Here is an 18,906-nt window from a genome sequence, read left to right on the forward strand (position 1 = left end):
GAGCGTTTTCTTCTATGAATACTGGAATTCCAAAGCCCTTGCAAGGATTCCTAAATGGCATCATAGCCTAGGAATCAAGGTCTCTTGCTCTAAATACTTTGTGTGTGAGGAATTTAAATGTTGTCAACTCTTTCCAAAGTGATTTGATTTTAGGCTAATTCTGGATTTCTGTGTTTCTCTCCACCCACACTTCATGATGCACTTTGGAGAACAGAAAACCCCATATTACTTTTTTGTTTCTCCAATTGGACAATAGCTCTTTTATCTTCTCCATTTGCGTGTCTGGCACACAAGTCTTCAGTGAACACATTTGGCTTGTGCTGATTCCCATCTTATTTATTTAGCTTATTCTTTGTGTATAGGTGGTCTTAAACGAGACAATGTGATTTGCTTAGTTTTGTTTTAAGGAAGAATACAAACCAGTAACGGCTATGAAAAAATTATTTGAGAAAAAAATTATTTGAAGAAAGCAAAGAATGATCGGAAAAGAAGGTCTCTTTGTTGATGTTCTGTTGGTTTAAGGAAAAAAAAAAAAAGTAGTGCTACTTTAGCCTGTTGTAGAGATTTCAGAGTGAAGTGTAATGATTCCTAGTTTGGTGTTGATATTTTCTTTGGAAATCCTCTGTTGAGTCTGGCACTGTGTTTTCTAAAGAACTTTAAGAGATGGTGCCCAAATTTTAGGGATCCTTTGAATAGAAAGTGTCCGTAAATCCTGTTCCTCTGTAACTGAGTTTATGTGCATATTGCTAGAAGAATTATCACAACGGGTTCCATCCTACTCATCAGGGCTTTCAAGCCTGATAAAACAGAATATTTAATGCTTTGATTGTACAAGTAACAGCATGTTTAGATGTTTCACAGAAACGCAACAAAAGAAAAAAATGACTGCTGTTCTCACCTTAGCTGATTGGGAATCATTGAATAAAAAGTCCAAAATTCATTCATTCATTCAACAAACATTTATTGACCGGCTACTAATTGCTAGCCAGTATTTCGGGCAGTGGGCATACAAAGGTGAACATAGCAGTAAGGTCCACGCTCTCATGGAGCTTACCTCGGACTGTGGGGTGAGGACAGATAAATAAGCAAATCGGACTTCGATAAGTGCTGAAGAAAATAAGAGTGTTGTGATAGAAAGTGTCTGGATGGGATTCGGTCTAGACCTTTCTGAGGAGGTGACACGTAAGCTGAGCTTTAAATAAAAAGGAGCCAGCCATGCAAAGGTATGGGAGGAGCCTTCCAGGTTTAGGGACTAGCTAGTGCAGAAACTGGGCTAGAGTGAGTTTGGCAAGTTCCAGGGAGTAGGGAAAAAGGGGAGCTGGAGGAGGCTGGGGTGTAGGGAGGCAGTAATAGCAAAGTCTAGTGAGCAAAGAGGAGAGTGAGAAGAGTCTAGGTCAGAGAGGTGGAGGCCAGGCTCAGAATAGGTAGGCAAAATAAGAGGAAGAAGGAGAAGGAAATAGAAAATCATGTTCCTTTTTAATTCTGTTGCCTTTCCTAGAGTCTCACCACACGCTACTTTGAGGGTACTCTTGGACTGTCATAGGAAAAAAAAAGTCACCCTGCTGAGAGTGGGAGAGGAGGAGGCAATGGTCATCTGGGTCTTTTCTGGCAGATGAATCTCAAGCCATGTGTTAAGAATTCAGCAGGATGTTCAACTGAGAGATTGCCTTTTTCCTTACAGGATTTTGCCTTATACACTTTTAAAAATTGCATAATGAGTACCCCAAATGTGTTCTAGTATATGAATCCTCCTTTGCTTCCAGCTGTGAATTTGGGGCTGAAGGTTGGGCAAGTGATAATAATATGCCCTTGTTGGTCTACAAAGATGACCATTAGGATCTAAGTTTGAAGTTATTTTTTGTAGGGAGGCGGGTTTTATGTTGCAATATTTCCACTCTTGTCTGATCCACCTGATGACTAATAACACTCAGCTGAGGTGTAGGTTGGTGCTAAAAGTTTACATTTATCCAATGTAATCCACACTCAGTGGATTACATTAGATAAATGACCATTGTGGGCATAATCCCACTCTGTGGACATCTTTGGGCTGGCATGTAACCAAGTGATGTAACCTACTTTTGCCTTCTGTCGGGGCCATTCATCTCCAGCAGTCAGCTGCTTTTCAGCCTCACCTTGACCAGATTGTCCACTTGAGAGGCCCAATCAGGACTCCTTTTTGATTTGGCCCTCTTGAGCCATGACACAGTGGGCCAACAGAAAGAATATGCTGTTTTCTTCTTTTGAACACCACAACAGTGACTAGTGTGTTCTTTGAGTGAATTGGCCCTTTGAGCCAGGCAGTTGAGAGACTTAAAATATTGCTGAGGCTATTTGTAGTAAAGTTAGTATCAGAAATGCTAAGTAAAACCTTTTAGTGTTTGGGAAAAATGAATCAGAAATTTTGGACTTGTCACCTATTTTAGGTTCTAGTAATTTACTAGCATGGGTAGATAGATTATCAAAAATAACTTGAATAGTTTCCTGGGCAGTCCTGGGGTAATGAAGGGGATGGAGTTGAGCCTGTACTGACTTACTGAATCCCAACTTGAGTGCAAATAGGAAGTCTTTTAGTTAGCAAGCAAGTGAACAGCTAGGACCAGGCAAACAATAGACTCCACCCTTTATACTGCAGAGTAACTCTAAGAAACTGAGAATTGAAAAAATATATATATAATATATATATGGTTTTGGCCTAGGTTGAAGAATTTTGACCTCTGTATCCTAATACTGGATTTTAAATGCTGTTATTAAGCTGTCCACTGTTCATCTTCATTTTAATAGTTATTATAACTCAAATATGAAAGTATCCTGTAGGCTGAAATTTCATCAGCCAGTTTGGAGGCTGGTGGCTCTTTTCTAATTTGTGAAAGGGGCGGATGGGCAGGAGGGGACTTGAATACAGGGAGAAGCCATCAACTCCTACGTTGGCCACTAATTGTGTTTGGGGAAAGAATCCACAAATCTAAATGAATTTAGATTCTCAGAGCTGAACTGGCCTTTTATTTATTTATTTATTTATTTAAAAAATATTCATCTATTTATTTGGTTGCGCCAGGTGGGCTCCTTTGTTATGGCACGCGGGCTCCTTCGTTGCAGCATGCGAGCTCTTAGTTGTCACACACATGTGAGATCTAGTTCCCTAATCAGGGAATTGAACCCGGGCCCCCTGCATTGGGAGCACGGCATCTTAACCACTGCGCCACCAAGGAAGTCCCCTGAACTGGCCTTTTAATCTAGGGTACTAGTGGATTTGTTTCTCAAACTCCCAGGCCTTTTGGACAAACTCTTCTTAAAGAAGAGTTGATTCCACTTACTTTTGGAGTTGTGGGTGTTATGCATTGCCTTAGATGACTTAAAATTAATCTGATTTTGCTACTGTTTTGATATCTTTACAGTAAGGACAGTTAATTGTACACTGGCTGCCAGTTGTTTTAAGATGAAGATGTGGTAACTCAGATTGAAACAATGGTAATTATGTGGTGACTCCTATTTCCCCAGTTCTTGATAACTTACAGTTACCTCTTTGTGTCTATTTACAGATGTTGATACCAGTGAACCAGGATCAATTCTCCCTAAATGTTGGAACAGTGTTCTGAAGCTCTCTGCACAATGGACCAGGGTGTTTTATTGAGTTAGTGTCTTTCAATTAAAATCTAGTTTTACTAGTTCTTGTATCTGTTTTTCTAGGTGAATGATTAGTGAATGATTACAAATAAGAACTTAACATATTAATTTAGTGGAAGTGGCTCAAACTCTAATTCTTTGAAGTTGTGATATGTAGAAAGGAGAAAATGGGAGGAGGGAAATGCCAAATCCTCTTCTTTAAGATGTGTGCAAATGAAACTATTTAAATACCATACATCAGAGTAGGGAAGCTCAGTCCAGGAATCTTGAGGTGGTGATTAGCCCTTGTAGCAAAGTAAGCCATCTATGGCCAGTGCCCTGATACCAACCTGATTACACGAAAAAGTAGGTATCATGTTGACGACTCCTGACTTCCCGATGGCTTGTCCTTGCTCAGGAGTGTCCTTTGACCCGTGCTGTGTTGGTGGGTTTCAGGCTGAATTGCATCGTGGAAGCTTAGGTTGCATAGTGCTGGGAAGCATAATCCATGTTCCTGTTCTCCCTGCTCTGCTGGAGGGCTCAGCCTCAGGACCTGGGGACTGGAAATAATTCTGTCACTGAGGCCTGGAGATCCAGACCAGATATATGATGACTGATCAAGGATCTTGGATAGCATCACTGCATAGTGTAGGACTTCTCATTTTTGCCCTAATCTCTGCTGGTCAGTCTAGGACACAGTGTGTTGGAAAAACTTGCTTTCCTTATTTTAGTAGTAGATTGCTTCCACCATATCAAGACCACAGGGTTTGGTTATAGCTTTTAGCTCTTGTTGGTTGATGAAGGGTTTGGATTCTGCAGTGTTTGCCTAAAGTGGGTTGGTGTGTGACCTGTAATTTTGATTCTGAATAAGACTCAAGTCATAGCATTTACTATATTGAATGCATTTAATTCTTTCTCCAGTTAAGGAAGAAGCAGGAAGAAGATCCTCAAAGAACCTTAGAATATCTGGCATGATAGTCTTTCAAACGGGGCTATGCGGAGCCCTCTCAGGGATCATTTCTGGCATATGCCCCCTCATCTCACTGTCTTCCTTCTACTTCACTGCCCCCCCCCCCATGCTTCACTCTGCAGAAGGTACCTTGATATTGTGTTCTATTGGATTTCCCCGTAAGATTTCAGTCAAAATGTGTTGAGGCTGAAAACAGATCAAAAAGCAGTAGGTAAATGGAAATCTAGAAAGGTTAGTAAACTTGCTTAAAGTTAACAGAGCAAGGTACTGGCAGCTACAGGACTAGAATAGGACTTTCTCTGCACTAATTTTGTTTTCTCATTTACTACATTGCCTCAAATATGACATTGTAGGCACTCAATGGAGTTTGAGTTTAATTGAATCCTTGGTGTTTGGTCTTTTATATTACTGGCTCTTTACTCAAACATTTTGTCACACACTACTGTTCTTTCAGAGAAAAATCCTTATAACCAGTTTTGAAACATATGTGAAGTTATTGATGGTAATAGTACTAGTAAGTAGCTGGCCTTTCCTCCTCAGAATATTTCTGAAAGTGATGATAGTACTTTCAAACAGAAGTGGAGGCTTTATCACGCTAAGTTCTTAAGATAAGCTAGTGGCATGCTGTCCAGAATGCCTGTGCAAAATGCTGACCTCGGGCTTCCCTGGTGGCGCAGTGGTTGAGAGTCCGCCTGCAGATGCAGGGGACATGGGTTCGTGCCCCGATCTGGGAGGATCCCACGTGCCGCGGAGCAGCTGGGCCTGTGAGCCATGGCTGCTGAGCCTGTGCGTCTGGAGCCTGTGCTCCGCACCGGGAGAGGCCACAACAGTGAGAGGCCCACGTACCGCCAAAAAAAAAAAAAAAAAAAAAGTGCTGACCTGAATATTCCCATTTCCAGTGACCTGCCCTGGAATCTGAAAAGGAAAATCCAGGTATACCCACTGACAGAAAAGCTTTAGAATGGCTCTGTGGAAATAACTACAATCACCATATTCTTTTTTCTAAAAAATCTGTGAAGCAAATTTGTTTTCAGTTAAGCATTTACTTTATATCTACTTGATGACTACCTAGTGGCTCCTCTTTAAATAGGAAGGGAAGGCGAGGAATACCACTGCAGTGAGGGTGCTGGGACCCTGCAGCATGGGTTCTAGGTGGCAGGATTGTGGACATGCTAGAAGTTACAGGTCCTCAAAGGAGGCATTTTCCCCAGTTGTAGTGATATTTTCTTTATTCTAAGTGAGTGTAATTCAAAAGTGAGGAGTGATGTGTAGTGAATGTTCTGTGTTCATTTTAAAGAATGTTTCTGTGGTTCTTTTTCTCCTAGTAAATTAGTTTATCTTTGAAATAACTAGTCACTTGTCTAGTCATTTACTCTAAACAGTTGGTTATAGCTGATGTCTATGGTAGGAGAATTTTGCTTGGGGGTTTACTAACATTTTATGAAAGAGAAAAGTCTAAAGACCTTTCTAGAGACATATAGATAGGTGGGTTCCATTGTGGGGAGGAGAACATGTAAGGGAGCCGGCCTTTGCGGGGCAGGGTGGTGGTGGTGATATTGTGGGCTGTGTGTACAGGGTGAAGAGAAATGCCCATTGATGGTCCAGCTGGGGAAGGGTGGAAATTGCTGACAATGGCACTTGATGGGGGAAGAGTGGGTCAGGAAGGAGCAGGCCCACAAGATTGCCCAGTGCCAGGGAACACCATTCACAGGGAGGGGGATGGGGACCTATGGAGTTGAGTAATTCATTGGCCCTGACTGGGACCCTGACCACAGTACTCTCTCCCCTGACTGGAAAGTGTATTCCTGATGGGGAGGGTTGAGTGCAGGGATGCAGTATCTGGTTTGACCAGATTGATCTTCAAGATTGACTAGTTGGTCATGATTGACTGCTTATGGAGTACTGGCCTAACTTTTTTGAGATCTCTCTTTTGACTTTTGCTTTTGACAAACAAGAAGTTGGTAAACAAGAGGGAATGTAATGTCCCTTGGTCTGTTAGAGTTTGAGTTAAAGTACATAATACTAGGTGGTGGTGATTGTCATTTAACAATGTCTGTTATCCAAAGGGAACAGTTACATATAAACTATTGAGGTAATTCATGATTCTTTTATAGGGACTATAATAAATGGGAAATAAATCACAACTAAAATGATTAAAGAAAATAGGTTTTGACTCCATATTTCTACAACATTCCCTGGTCTCTTTAGCAGGTCAAATTAATTCTTTAGACATTTATAAGAAATTTTATTCTACCAGGTACTTGTGGATCTGACAGAAGCCCAAATTTCCTTCTAGTGCTGAAAACAGCAAGCACTACTCTGAATTGGTGACAGCTATAGATTTAATGATTAGATCAAGTACAGAGGTGGCTTGTAAGCGTCAGTTAAGTTGGTTGTAATGTGGACCTCTTTTTCTGAGGTTAATTATGACATTCCTGCAACAATTCTCTGACATCACTGAGTGTCCAACAATTCACTTCTGACACAAACTGCCTGGAGTTTGTGCAGACCCCATAGGCTAATGACTCAGTCTCACAAGATTGCCCCACTTCAGGTGCCAGCCCCAAGTATCAGGTCTCAAGTTACCTACCTGCACTTCTGCCTGGCAGAGTACAAATTTCCCACGACCACCCTCCCCCAGGTTTGATAATTTGCTAGAACATATGACTCATAGAGCTGATAAAACATGATATTTATGAATACAGTTACATTATAAAGGTTATAACTCAGGAACAGCCAAATGGAAGAGATGTATAGGGCAAGATTTGAATTGGGGGCACAGAGCTTCCGTGTCCCCTCTGAGCATGCCAGCCTCCCAGCACATCAATGTGTTCACCAACCCTGAAGCTCCCCTAGCCTTATTTCAATTTCAGTTGAGGTTCCTTTGTGTAGGCAAAATTGATAAAAGCATTGGCCTTTGGTGATGAAACTTCAACTACCCTTCCCTTCCTTATGGGCTGGAGGTGGGCCTGAAAGTTCCAGTCATGTGCCTGGTCTTTCTAGTGTGGCCAGCATCTCTCTTAAAACTATCAAAAGGGCCCACCCTGAGTCACCTCTTAGCATAAACTCAGATGTGGTCCAAACCCTGCTCCTTATGAAAAACAAAGGAGCCTATCAGTAAGGAAATTTCAAGGGTTTTAGGAGCTCTGGTAGGAACTGGGGACAAAGACCAAATATATTTTGTATTACATCACATTAATACTCCAGTTTTGCATCCCATAAGTAGGAATAAGGTTACCTAAAGTTGATTTAGATGATAAGTAACTATGCATTTACTGTTAATTTGATGGAGGTTTTTTTGGGGGGTGTGTCAAGAGAGTGCAAATTGCATAGCTTCAGATTACAAGGAGCAAACTCTTCCCTCAATCAGTATGAAATGGCACTCCTAGAATGTGTTATATATTGAATTTAACAGGTGCACTACCTCTACAGCTCCCTAATGCAAGAAAGGAGCTCACTTATAGGAAATCAGATATACAGAAATCACGTTTCCTTTCAGTGTGACTTCAAAGATTCAGGTGTTCATAGTGCGCTGGTTAAGAGCTTCAGCCTGGAGTCTGGGTTTGCATTTGAACTTTACCATCGGCTTGCCACTTGACCTTGGATGAGCCACTTAACATCTCTAAGCCTTGTTTCTTTCATGTATTAACAGAGGATAATAACAGTAAGTAGTTGTGAGGAGTCAGTAAGACAGTACATTTGTAGGACATGGCACATTGCCTGGCATATAGATAAACATTTAATAACATTAGTTATTATTAGCTACATGCATATATAGCTAAGCTGACAGGGATTGGCAGCTCCCAAAGGGCCAGGAACTATATCATTTTACCCTCTCTTATATGGGAAGTATGGGACAGTGTATAAAACATTGCTAGGCACACAGTAGACACAAGTTATCTATCACTCGAAAATAAAACCTGCTCTGGGTATCTGGGAAATACAGGAGTAACTCTGTAATGGAAACTTCCAGCCTGTTTCCAAAGCTGGCCTAAAACCCAGAGATGGAAAATCTTCCTGCTGAAACCATATAGAGCATGCATGAATCTAGCAACGGGGACAGGGGCTCAGTGGCTAGAATATTGTTGGATCAAAAAATGGGAAACTGGGCTTCCCTGGTGGCGCAGTGGTTGAGAGTCCGCCTGCCGATGCAGGGGACGCGGGTTCATGCCCCGGTCCGGGAGGATCCCACGTGCTGTGGAGCAGAGCGGCTGGGCCCGTGAGCCATGGCCGCTGAGCCTGCGCGTCCGGAGCCTGTGCTCCGCAACGGGAGAGGCCACAACAGTGAGAGACCCGTGTACCACAAAAAAAAAAAAAGAAAATGGGAAACTGATCCAGGAGACATTTTTATCATTGGCAGTATGCCTTGAGGTTCAATGAGTTGGGCAAAACCGCATGAGACTTTGGGAAGGAAACAACAGATTTATTTCAGTCGGTCCAGACAATCTTTGAGAGTCAGCTGGCAAGTATCATGTTATAGTTGCTTCTCGGAGAAAATGAAAAACCCAGATCCACTGGCAAAGGGCTTACCAACTGCTTGAGGTTCACTTTTTGGGGAAGTCCCCGAAGGCCAGGTCTAATTCTCCTTGTAGCTTACCCATCTGGAGATTCTATTCTAGTGGACCACCATTGGACTAAGTACTAGATTCTAGTCTAGACTCTGCCACCAGTTCTGTGTGTCCTTGGGCAAGCTATAGCCCCTCTTTAAGTGTTTCCTTAGCTGCGACAAAGGATTTGGGACTAAATCACTTTCCCGAAGTGTGGCTTTGGTTACATTCTTAGTATATGTGCTGCTGAAATGAGCATGCAAGGGTGTGTTTTTTATACTATTGATGGTACGTGAGATGATTTTTGCTGGATGAATACTTTTCGCTTATTCTATATTTTAATGTGTATTAATGAAAACATAACTAGCATATTAGACCTATGACTTCATGGATGATGTCGCTTAGGGTGATATTTAAAGTGGATGTGATTTTTTTTAAGCTTTTAAGAAAAATCTTAGGGGAGCAGTAGTTGGGATGGTAAATGGATATGTAAGATCATAAAGGTTGTGTAGGAATGGCTGAAGTTTATAAGTTCTGAGACTCTAATTCTAGTGCAGTGATGTGGCACCTTCATGAAGACTTTGTGGTGATGGACACAATAGGACAGGTCCAAATATGAGTGACTTTAAAAACTTGCCTAACTCAAGCAAATTGACAGATTTATATTTGTGCATTCATGGTGAAAATGCCTATAAGTTGGTTGTGTAGAGTTTAAATTATCGTAGACATTAGTGGGGGTGGCTTTTCTTAAATAATAAAAAATGAATAATGTTGCTTCCTCTTTCACTTTTAGGAATTTCCTTGAAATCTGGATTGATCTTTAGTTCCTTTCACTCTTTGCTGTTGGAACTCACCATTGTAGGAGTTAGGGGTTCCATTTGTTCGTTGGGGAGGGAGAAAAGGCCATCCCTGTCTCTTGAACACATGCCTGTGCATGTGTTCTAGGTTCTGGAAGGCCGAGACTCTGTCGCATTCTAATGATCTATACGTTACTTCTTGCTGTTAGCTACTTTAAAGGTGCAGTGTGATGTGTGCCCTAAAATGAAGATAAACTCTGAGGCAAGGTTTATTTAAAATTTCATTTCACTTTTTGTTGTTTTGGTCATAACTCAGTGTACTGGGGGTCTTGAGAAGTAAAATGAGCAGTGGTAGAAATGAAATAAACTTGTGGGAGGTACTTTCTTTTTAAGCAAAAACCCAGAATAAGAATGAAATCTTGATTGCATAATAGGAGCCAAGGAAGCTGCTTTCAGATGTAGTCTATGGTTCCTTGAGTTTTTCTTTTCTTTTCTTTTTTTTTTTAAGTCTTAATTACCTGTGTTCCCTTGACACTTTCTGTGTATATTAACGCTGTCATCTTTCATTATCTACATTTGGTTGTTAGCCTCTGTTCTGCAAGTGATTTTGTTCTGTAGTTACCTCAACGTAAAGGGCCATGCATCTGGTATAGCTCCTTGTCATAAACTGTTGAATGTTTCAAATTGTAGTTTTTAAAAATTGCTATAAAGATGGTTCCAAGTCTGTTATCTTTCTGTGTTATCTAGTCAAGATTAGGTTAAAAAAGAACAAAATGGGGACAGTGATGTAACCCAAGATTTTTTTTCTCCTTCATTTTTTTCCTTCATTTATTTAATACAAAGTTTCGACATGATTTCATGATGAGAAACTCTAAGATGTTTCCCGATTGAGGTGGAATCTAATGTTCCAAGCCAGAAACTCTCAGACTTTGTAAATTTTGGTTTTGTCATTCATACTATCTTCTCTCCTGAGAAGTAGTGACCTGTGTTATTTGGCACATTGGAAAAGGGAAAAAGCCTGTACTCAGGGCTATATTTTGCAGGATTAAAAATCTCTTTCCTTACTAAAATCTGTTTCATGACATGCATGACATTCATCCTTTGCACAAATTCACAAGACCCACCTTACTAAAGGTAGACGTCAGGTTTCTGACAGAGTCCATTTCCCTTGGTGCAGAGGCTAGTCATTATTTATAGATAATTGCTGATGAGTGTGGAGATATTCTGAAAGGGGATATGCAGGGCTTGTGACATTTACCTTTGGTCTATAGACTAGGATTTGCAAACCTAGAGTGAGGTTGTTTAATACCTTCTCTTCTTGGGAAATTGCCATTGGATCAATGAGTCTTGGTTAAGATTTCTTGAGGGCAGCTGAATAGTTGGGCTTTTAAAGATGAAAGCCACATAAAGAACTATTCTTTCCCAATCATACAAATAATTATCTCTGTGGTAGTATAATCCCCATAGAAGTATAAGCATTAAAGACCATACATTTAAAAAGATAAATATAATTTTGAGTCAGAATGAAAGATGTGCAAACATAGTGGTAGAGTTCAGACCATTCTTACATGTTTCCAGCACCACTTTGGTTTTCTTATGGCAGACTAACCTTTTAATTCATCTGGAGTCTTTTCACTTCTAAAGTAAAGCCCTTTTAGGATGCTGGAAACTTGAACTTTCATGGTTACCTTCAAGTCAAAAAAAAAGGTGTACTCGAACACTTTCTTTATGAACTCTTGACTTTAAACCTCCCTGTCAAAGAACCGGAATTGCTTAATTTATCAGAACATTTGCTTTTCTAAGTTTCCAGCTCACAACCATTCTGTGGCGTAGCAGAAAGAGATAATAAAAAGTTAAGCAACAGGTAAAAATCTTTTCCTGTAGCCTTTTCCCCATTTGGAAGCAGTTTTTCCTTCCCTCTGAAGCAGTTTGGCCTAAGCTCCTCCTTTTTCTGATTTGAAGCTTTACTATTTGCATACAATGCTTAAATTGACTCACTCAACCCCAAGTTCTGAACATCTCCAAGTATTTAGTACTTTTGACTCAGGCTGCTTAAGCAAAAGATTACAATAGAGGCTTAACAGGACAAAACCTTTAAAAACACACTTTAATGGTACTCAAGGTTTCCAAACAGATACAAACTATTTTCTAAGAAGAACCAGACTATGTAGTTTTCAAGTTAGACATATGAGCAAGGAAGCAGCTTTCCCAGATGGAATGTGGATCATTCACAGAGAACTTCTGAAACTCAAAACTTGTCTTCTAGATCTTGGCCTCCAAACTTGATTCTCTCATCACTGACTTCAAAGTGAAGTATGTGTAATCTGAATTTTTCTTAAGGGCGAACTCTAGGATTGGATGCATGTTGCTTCAGGAAAAATAAATATGTTTATATGTTGCCAGTTTTTCATTCCAGTAAATTTGAGTGCCTTTTGTGGACCTTGTTCTTAAGGACCTTATGGTATGAAAACAGATAGAACAACAAATAGAAAATGTTGTGAAACCTGTGCCCAAAATGTTAGTGCTATAAATGAAGGTGTGAAGGGACAAAGAGGGTCTAGGTCAACTTGAAGGAGTCAGGAGAGGAGTCCTGTGAGAAGTAAAATCTGACCTGGGCTCAAAAGACCAAGACTAGAGAGAGGAAGCATTCCAAGCGCAGGTAACAGTATGTGTAAAACTACAGAGGCATGAGAGGCCATGGCATCTTGGGGAATGGCACATGTTTCAGTATGCCCGAGGGATGTGGAATGAGAGCGGGAGAATGACAGTAATTGAGGCCAAATTCAGAAGAGCCTTGTATGCCTTATTAAATTTGGATTTTATTTTGTAGGTGAAGGGGAGCTATTAAATAATTTTGAGTAGGGACATGGCATATTCACACGGGCTATATGTGTGTTAAAAAGATCAATCCAGTGGCAGTGTGGAAGACACTGGAGGGAGCAATCCCAGAAGTAGGTAAACTGTGAGAATACTGCAGTAAAGGTGGCAGGGGCTGAACTGTAAAATTAGGGAGTTAGAATTTACAAAGTTTGGCATAATCTGATGAAAGTTTACTGCTTGCATGTCCCACATGGGTTTTAGGCTCAAGGGTGCTCTGCTCCATACAGTCCCTCAGGGACCCAAGCTGATAGGGGTTCCACTCTCGTGTGCTGTATCGTGTGCTGAACTGTCTTGGTCACCATGGCAAGGGAAGAGATGGCTGGAATGTCATATGCCAGCTCTGTGCTTGGGCTGGGAAATAAGTATCACATCTGTCTACAGCTCACTGTGTCATTTCTGCCTACAGCTGTTTGGCCAGAAATAGATACATTTCCCCATCTAACTGAAGAGGCTGGGAAACTGGGGGAGCTGATGGAATGTTGGCTGAGCTTCTCTGTCTGTGCTACAGTGTAGGGACTTGAGTAAGGTACTTTATTTCTGAGCTTATTTCCTCTTCTGTAAAATAGGAATATCAAGAGTACCGGCCTCAGTCCCAGAGACTCTTTTAGGAGGATCCCCAAGACACTTTCATAGGATCTGGAAGATCAAATTCTCTTCTTAATAATACTAACATCATTTGTCCTTTATACTGTCATTCTCCCATGAGTTTTATAGAGGCTACATGACATGTTATATCACAAAAGATTGAATGGAGAAGCATATATGGGAAATGAGCTGTCTTCTTTTAAGCCAGACCTTAGGGACACTTGCAAAAGTGTAAAACAGTGTCACTCTTCTCATTAAGTTTTTGGAAATACAGTTATTTTTCATAAAAATGTTGTTTATGTTAACATGCCATGGTTTATTATTGATATTTTATTTATTTATATTTTTTAGAGGCTATTATTTTTTTTCCTATACGGACTTCCCCTTTTCCTAAGTCTTCAATATTTTATTCTTTGTACTATACATACTTCGATAACCTTGCTTAAAATGCATACATATGTCATATGGTAACACATGGTGTGTATTTTTTAATATTTTAATTTGATTTTTTTTTTATGTGGACCATTTTTAAAGTCTTTATTGCATTTGTTACAATATTGCTTCTGTTTTGGTTTTTTGGCCAAGAGGCATGTGGGATCTTAGCTCCCTGACCAGGGATCAAACCCATACCCCCTGCATTGGAAGGTGAAGTCTTAACCACTGGCCTGCCAGGGAAGTCCCCAGATTTTATTTTATATTGGAGTATAGTTGATTAACAATGTTGTGTTAATTTCAGGTGTACAGCAAAGTGATTATACATATACATGTATCCTTTTTCTAATTCTTTTCCCATTTAGGTTATTACAGAGTTCCCTGTGCTATACAGTAGGTCCTTGTTGGTTATCTATTTTAAACATAGCAGTGTGTATATTATTGATACTTTAAATGAAGTAATACAATTTTTTTTTTTTTTTTTTTTTTTTTTTGCGGTACTCGGGCCTCTCACTGTTGTGGCCTCTCGCATTGCGGAGCACAGGCTCCGGACGTGCAGGCTCAGCGGCCATTGCTCATGGGCCCAGCCGCTCCGCAGCATGTGGGATCTTCCCAGACTGGGGCACGAACCCGTGTCCCCTGCATCGGCAGGCGGACTCTCAACCACTGCACCACCAGGGAAGCCCAAGTAATACAATATTTTTAAATTTCTCAGTTTAAAAAAGTACCAACCTCCTAGGGTAGCTGTAGGGATTAACTTCTGTCACGACTATAAAATGCCTAGCATTGTGTCTGGCACAATAACTATATTGGAGGGAACCTTTAAGTTTCATCTTGAGCTTTTCTTACTATGGGTCATATCTAATTAGTGGATTATAACCAACAATTAAAAACCAAATAAAAAAAAAGAAATAGCATAAATCAGAGTTCATCACTGAAGTGAGAGTAAATACTGCTTAATGAGTGGTATGTGTGTGTATATACATGTGCATTTGGTCAGCATGTAACGTGTTTCTTACTGAAGGTCGCAGTTCAAGTTGGAAAGACAGTGGTTTAGTTCAAGCTCTCATTTTGCAGTGTCTGAAAGACACGCATACTAAACAAAAAAATGACTCTACTGTAGTATGTTTTTTTGAAAGAGGCAGTTTAAACTCTGTATTTTTCAAAAGTGGGCTTGAGAAGCATTATCCCTAATTTTGAGAAAGAGTAGAACATGGTTTGAATTTAGAAAGTGTTTATTAGATGCCAGTTAGCCCTTTTCACGCTGCCATATACACTTCCTGCCTTCTTGGAACTTTAATCCAAGATGTGATCACTAAAACAGTAACATCTTTTCTGTGCTTGTCATTTCTGACTATCTGCTTGAGAGCCATGAATGTTTATGTTCCATAGGAATAAATAATGTACAATGCATTCAAGTCTTGAATGCATAGTAGAAATAATTGTCTGTTATACTAGAATGTCATCATAGACAATAAAAAAAATTCAGTCAGAAGAACTTACTGAGGAAGGAGTTAATGAAATATTTTCCTTTCTTTTTTTTAAATTTTTTTCGGCCTGGAAGAAACAAGTATCAAAGTTGTATTTAAGATTAAGTGACTTCTCGTAATGAGTAGTGATGTCAGCAAACTGATGTACAGTGAGCAACATGCTGTGTCTTTTTTGGAGCAGTGGTGGATAATAGTTAACGCTTTCATTTTGATAAGCCCATTGGTGACACTGAGTAGTACCCTGGGTGAATAGGAGTTAATACTGGCTGCCTGGCAGAAGTAGATTTGTTATATAATTTATGGTACCCAGAAGCCCTTTGGGGAGGTCTTTATTACTATCCTGACAGTATCCATCTAGGCCTGGAGATTAATTTTTCTTGTTCTCATCTAGTTCTGCCAGGCTGATTCTCATAACTGAAAGGGTAGCAACTTGCTGTTAAATGCTGGCACTTGGCTTTTGCTTTTGACACAAAGGTATGTTAATCAAGAATGGGTGTTAGGAATCCGGAAATGTTTCAGTTAGTGATTTATTATAGTTTAGAGGCTTTTCTTCCCAGTTAAACTGATTTAACTTCTGAAAAATGAGTCAATTCAGGGTTTCAAACGTTTCCTCTTCAACTAGCCTCAAAAAACGTTTATTAGCGTTTCTGTCTTGTAAATTGCTGCTGCAATTCATTTGTGTCAGTCCTGCCACTGCTGAAACAAATGCAGAAGGAGTGTCAGTTTAGTTTTCCATCGTCTGATACATGGACTTCTTAACTCTATTACTGGTGGACGTCCACTGTTAGTTAAACAAGCCTGTACTATTTTTTAATGACTCACTGAGAAGTCATGTGGTGGTGTGATCCCTGTCCCCAGCTACCAGCACTTAAACTTATAATTTTCAATGTATTGTGTTAAAACAAACTTCTAATTCTGGCTATTTTTCCTTTCAGTTTTAAGCCTAAGGTTGGAAGCTCTATTTTTATAAAATACTCTCCTAGAAAAGTTGCTGGTGTTGCTACCCCTGGGGGTGGGGAGAGAAAGAGCTGACTGTTTCACATGCCTAGGCAGAATGTGTGGGCTGGCCTGCCAGCCAGCAGAGGTGGAATCTGCCCTTTGCTTCTTGGCAAGTACGTCTGGCTTTGAAGGCCCTGATTAGGATTTTAGGTCTTGTCCTTTTCTTGCTGTTATATGAAACGTAGTGTATTGTCTCCAGTGGTTCTAAAGAGATGGAGGACCTCGATGGTCCACATCCCTTATCGTCTTTGACAAGGTACGTGCTTCATCCCTCAGACTTAAAAGCCAATCTGTCATCAAGCGAATTTTAAAAATTACTACAGTGGAACAAGATGGCTTAAGAAGTGTAAAACTGGCTGTGAGTTCTGTGTTCACTATGTAGGATGCGAAAAAGCTGCTGGCTTTTGCCCTTGGATCTCTAGACACCTTAAATGTGATTTCTGTGTTTATTGCGGTAGAGAAGAAGCAGTTCAGACCAGCAGCAGAAGGTTTTGCACTGACTTCACCTGCTTGGCAAATCCTTGGAACTTCCTAGAGTGCTGCATGGCTATGGCTTGAATAAACTGTCTGGACTTTCACCCTTGCTCAAGGGAGAGGCAGGAATGATTTCCATTATTATGTGAATTTTTTCCCAGGGACTAAGGTACAGGTCAAAAAGAGGCACTATAGGATGAACATCTCCCAATTTCAGCTTCAGATTTTGGCTTTTGCTGTGTTTGAGGTGAAAATTAGCTTGTGGAGTGAGGAGAGATGGAGCTGATACTGCTGAGAAGCTGTGTTTGTATCACATTATATGGTAACTGATGAGGTAGGGAGTAATTGGAACAATGAGACAATTTTCTACTTTCTCTTTGAAGGTAGTGGGGTGTTGAGAGGCAAGGCATTCAGGAGGAATTGGACCTTAGGAACCAGCTCTTGAGTGGTGAAATTAAGTTCTACTGTACATTCTTAGGGCTCAACTTCCTTTACTGTTGAGTATTTGATAACGTCATCATATAATTAGAATTGGTATGAATAGCTGTCAGATGATATTGAGAACTATGTGCTAGGGACAATGCTGAATATGCCATGCTCATCATTTATTCAAGCATGAGTTAATACATTTAAAATGTGCATAGACTAGTGCCTTGGATAGAAGTGCCCAACAAATATCAGTGATTATTATTTATTCAGGAGATATTTACCAAAACATTTGCTTACATGACAAAGCTTAGGTGCACAGCCAAAGTGGTGAATGAAATAAAATCCCTGCTCTTGTGGAAGTTACCTTCTAGTAGGGGGAGCGGACAACAAATAAGTTAACAAACAAGAATTTCAGAGAGTGGTATGTGCTGAAGAAATAAAATAGTGTGCTGGATCAGAGGGAGAGGGCACTTTAGATTGGTTGGACAGGGAATGCATCTCAGCATTTGAAGGAGATGCATCTGATAAGAAGGAGCCATTTATTCTTCACAGTGACCCTTTGTCCCAATTTTCAGGTGAGAAAACAGAGGCGCAGGGTGACTAAGGATGTGCTGGGAAGTGAATAGAGCTGGGCTGTACAGACCCAGTCATTCTGCATCCAAAGCATGTCCTATCCTTCCCAGAAAGGTAGCTGTAGGAGCTGCAGTATCTGCAGTTGGTTTTGAGTGAAGGAAATGAATGTGGTTGCAGTGCAGGTAAAACCCTCATGCAGTTCAAAAAAGTTGCAATTTTATGGACCCTCAGTTATGGGGTGCAAAATTTGAGTATGAGTGTGTGTACATATGTACAGCTTATTTTGGGATCCAAAGCTGTCTTCCGATTTTAAAAGGTGGTGACAAAAAGAGCTTGTGGCATTGCTGCTTTATTTTAGGATTTTCTCATATTGTTTTTTTGGAAAATAGGGCCTACCTGCTAAGGCAGAGTTTATTGTTTTGTGTGTGTGTTATTTATTTATGGCTGCATTGGGTCTTCGTTGCTGAGCGTGGGCTTTCTCTAGCTGCGGCGAGTGGGGGCTACTCTTCGTTGCGGTGCGCGGGCTTCTCATTGCAGTAGCTTCTCTTGTTGCAGAGTACGGGCTCAGTAGTTGTGGCTCGCGGGCTCTAGAGCGCAGGCTCAGTAGTTATGGTGCACGGGCTTAGTTGCTCCGTGGCATGTGGGATCTTCCCGGACCAGGGCTCGAGCCCATGTCCCCTGCACTGGCAGGCGGATTCTTAACCACTGCACCACCAGGGAAGTCCCAGGGCAGAGTTTTAATAGACAGCATTGCAATTGGCCATTAGGTGGTGGCAATTTTGTCAGATCAGTATGGGCGGGAAGTGGGTGGGAACTGGGCTGGAATCATAAGATGTCTTACTTTGCCAAGCCTGTAATACCATGATGCCAGCCACCAGGTATAAAGCTCTATTTTTTATATGATTATCTGCTTATCTTTACCCATGTTAATGTACCCTTTGGCCTCATGCCATGTGAGTGCACATTTGTGAAATAAGTAACTTGAAGAAAAAGGCTCAAACCTTGGGGCCTCGAGTTTCAACCAACAGGGAATGTATTTCCAATAAAGACACACTAACATGGGCATTTCCTGTCACCGTCTTCAAAACCTGAATGCTTTCTAAATAGGCTCTTCAGTACTTGAAACC

Source organism: Pseudorca crassidens, chromosome 15 (genome assembly GCF_039906515.1).
Source record: "Pseudorca crassidens isolate mPseCra1 chromosome 15, mPseCra1.hap1, whole genome shotgun sequence".
Lineage (NCBI taxonomy): Eukaryota > Metazoa > Chordata > Mammalia > Artiodactyla > Delphinidae > Pseudorca > Pseudorca crassidens.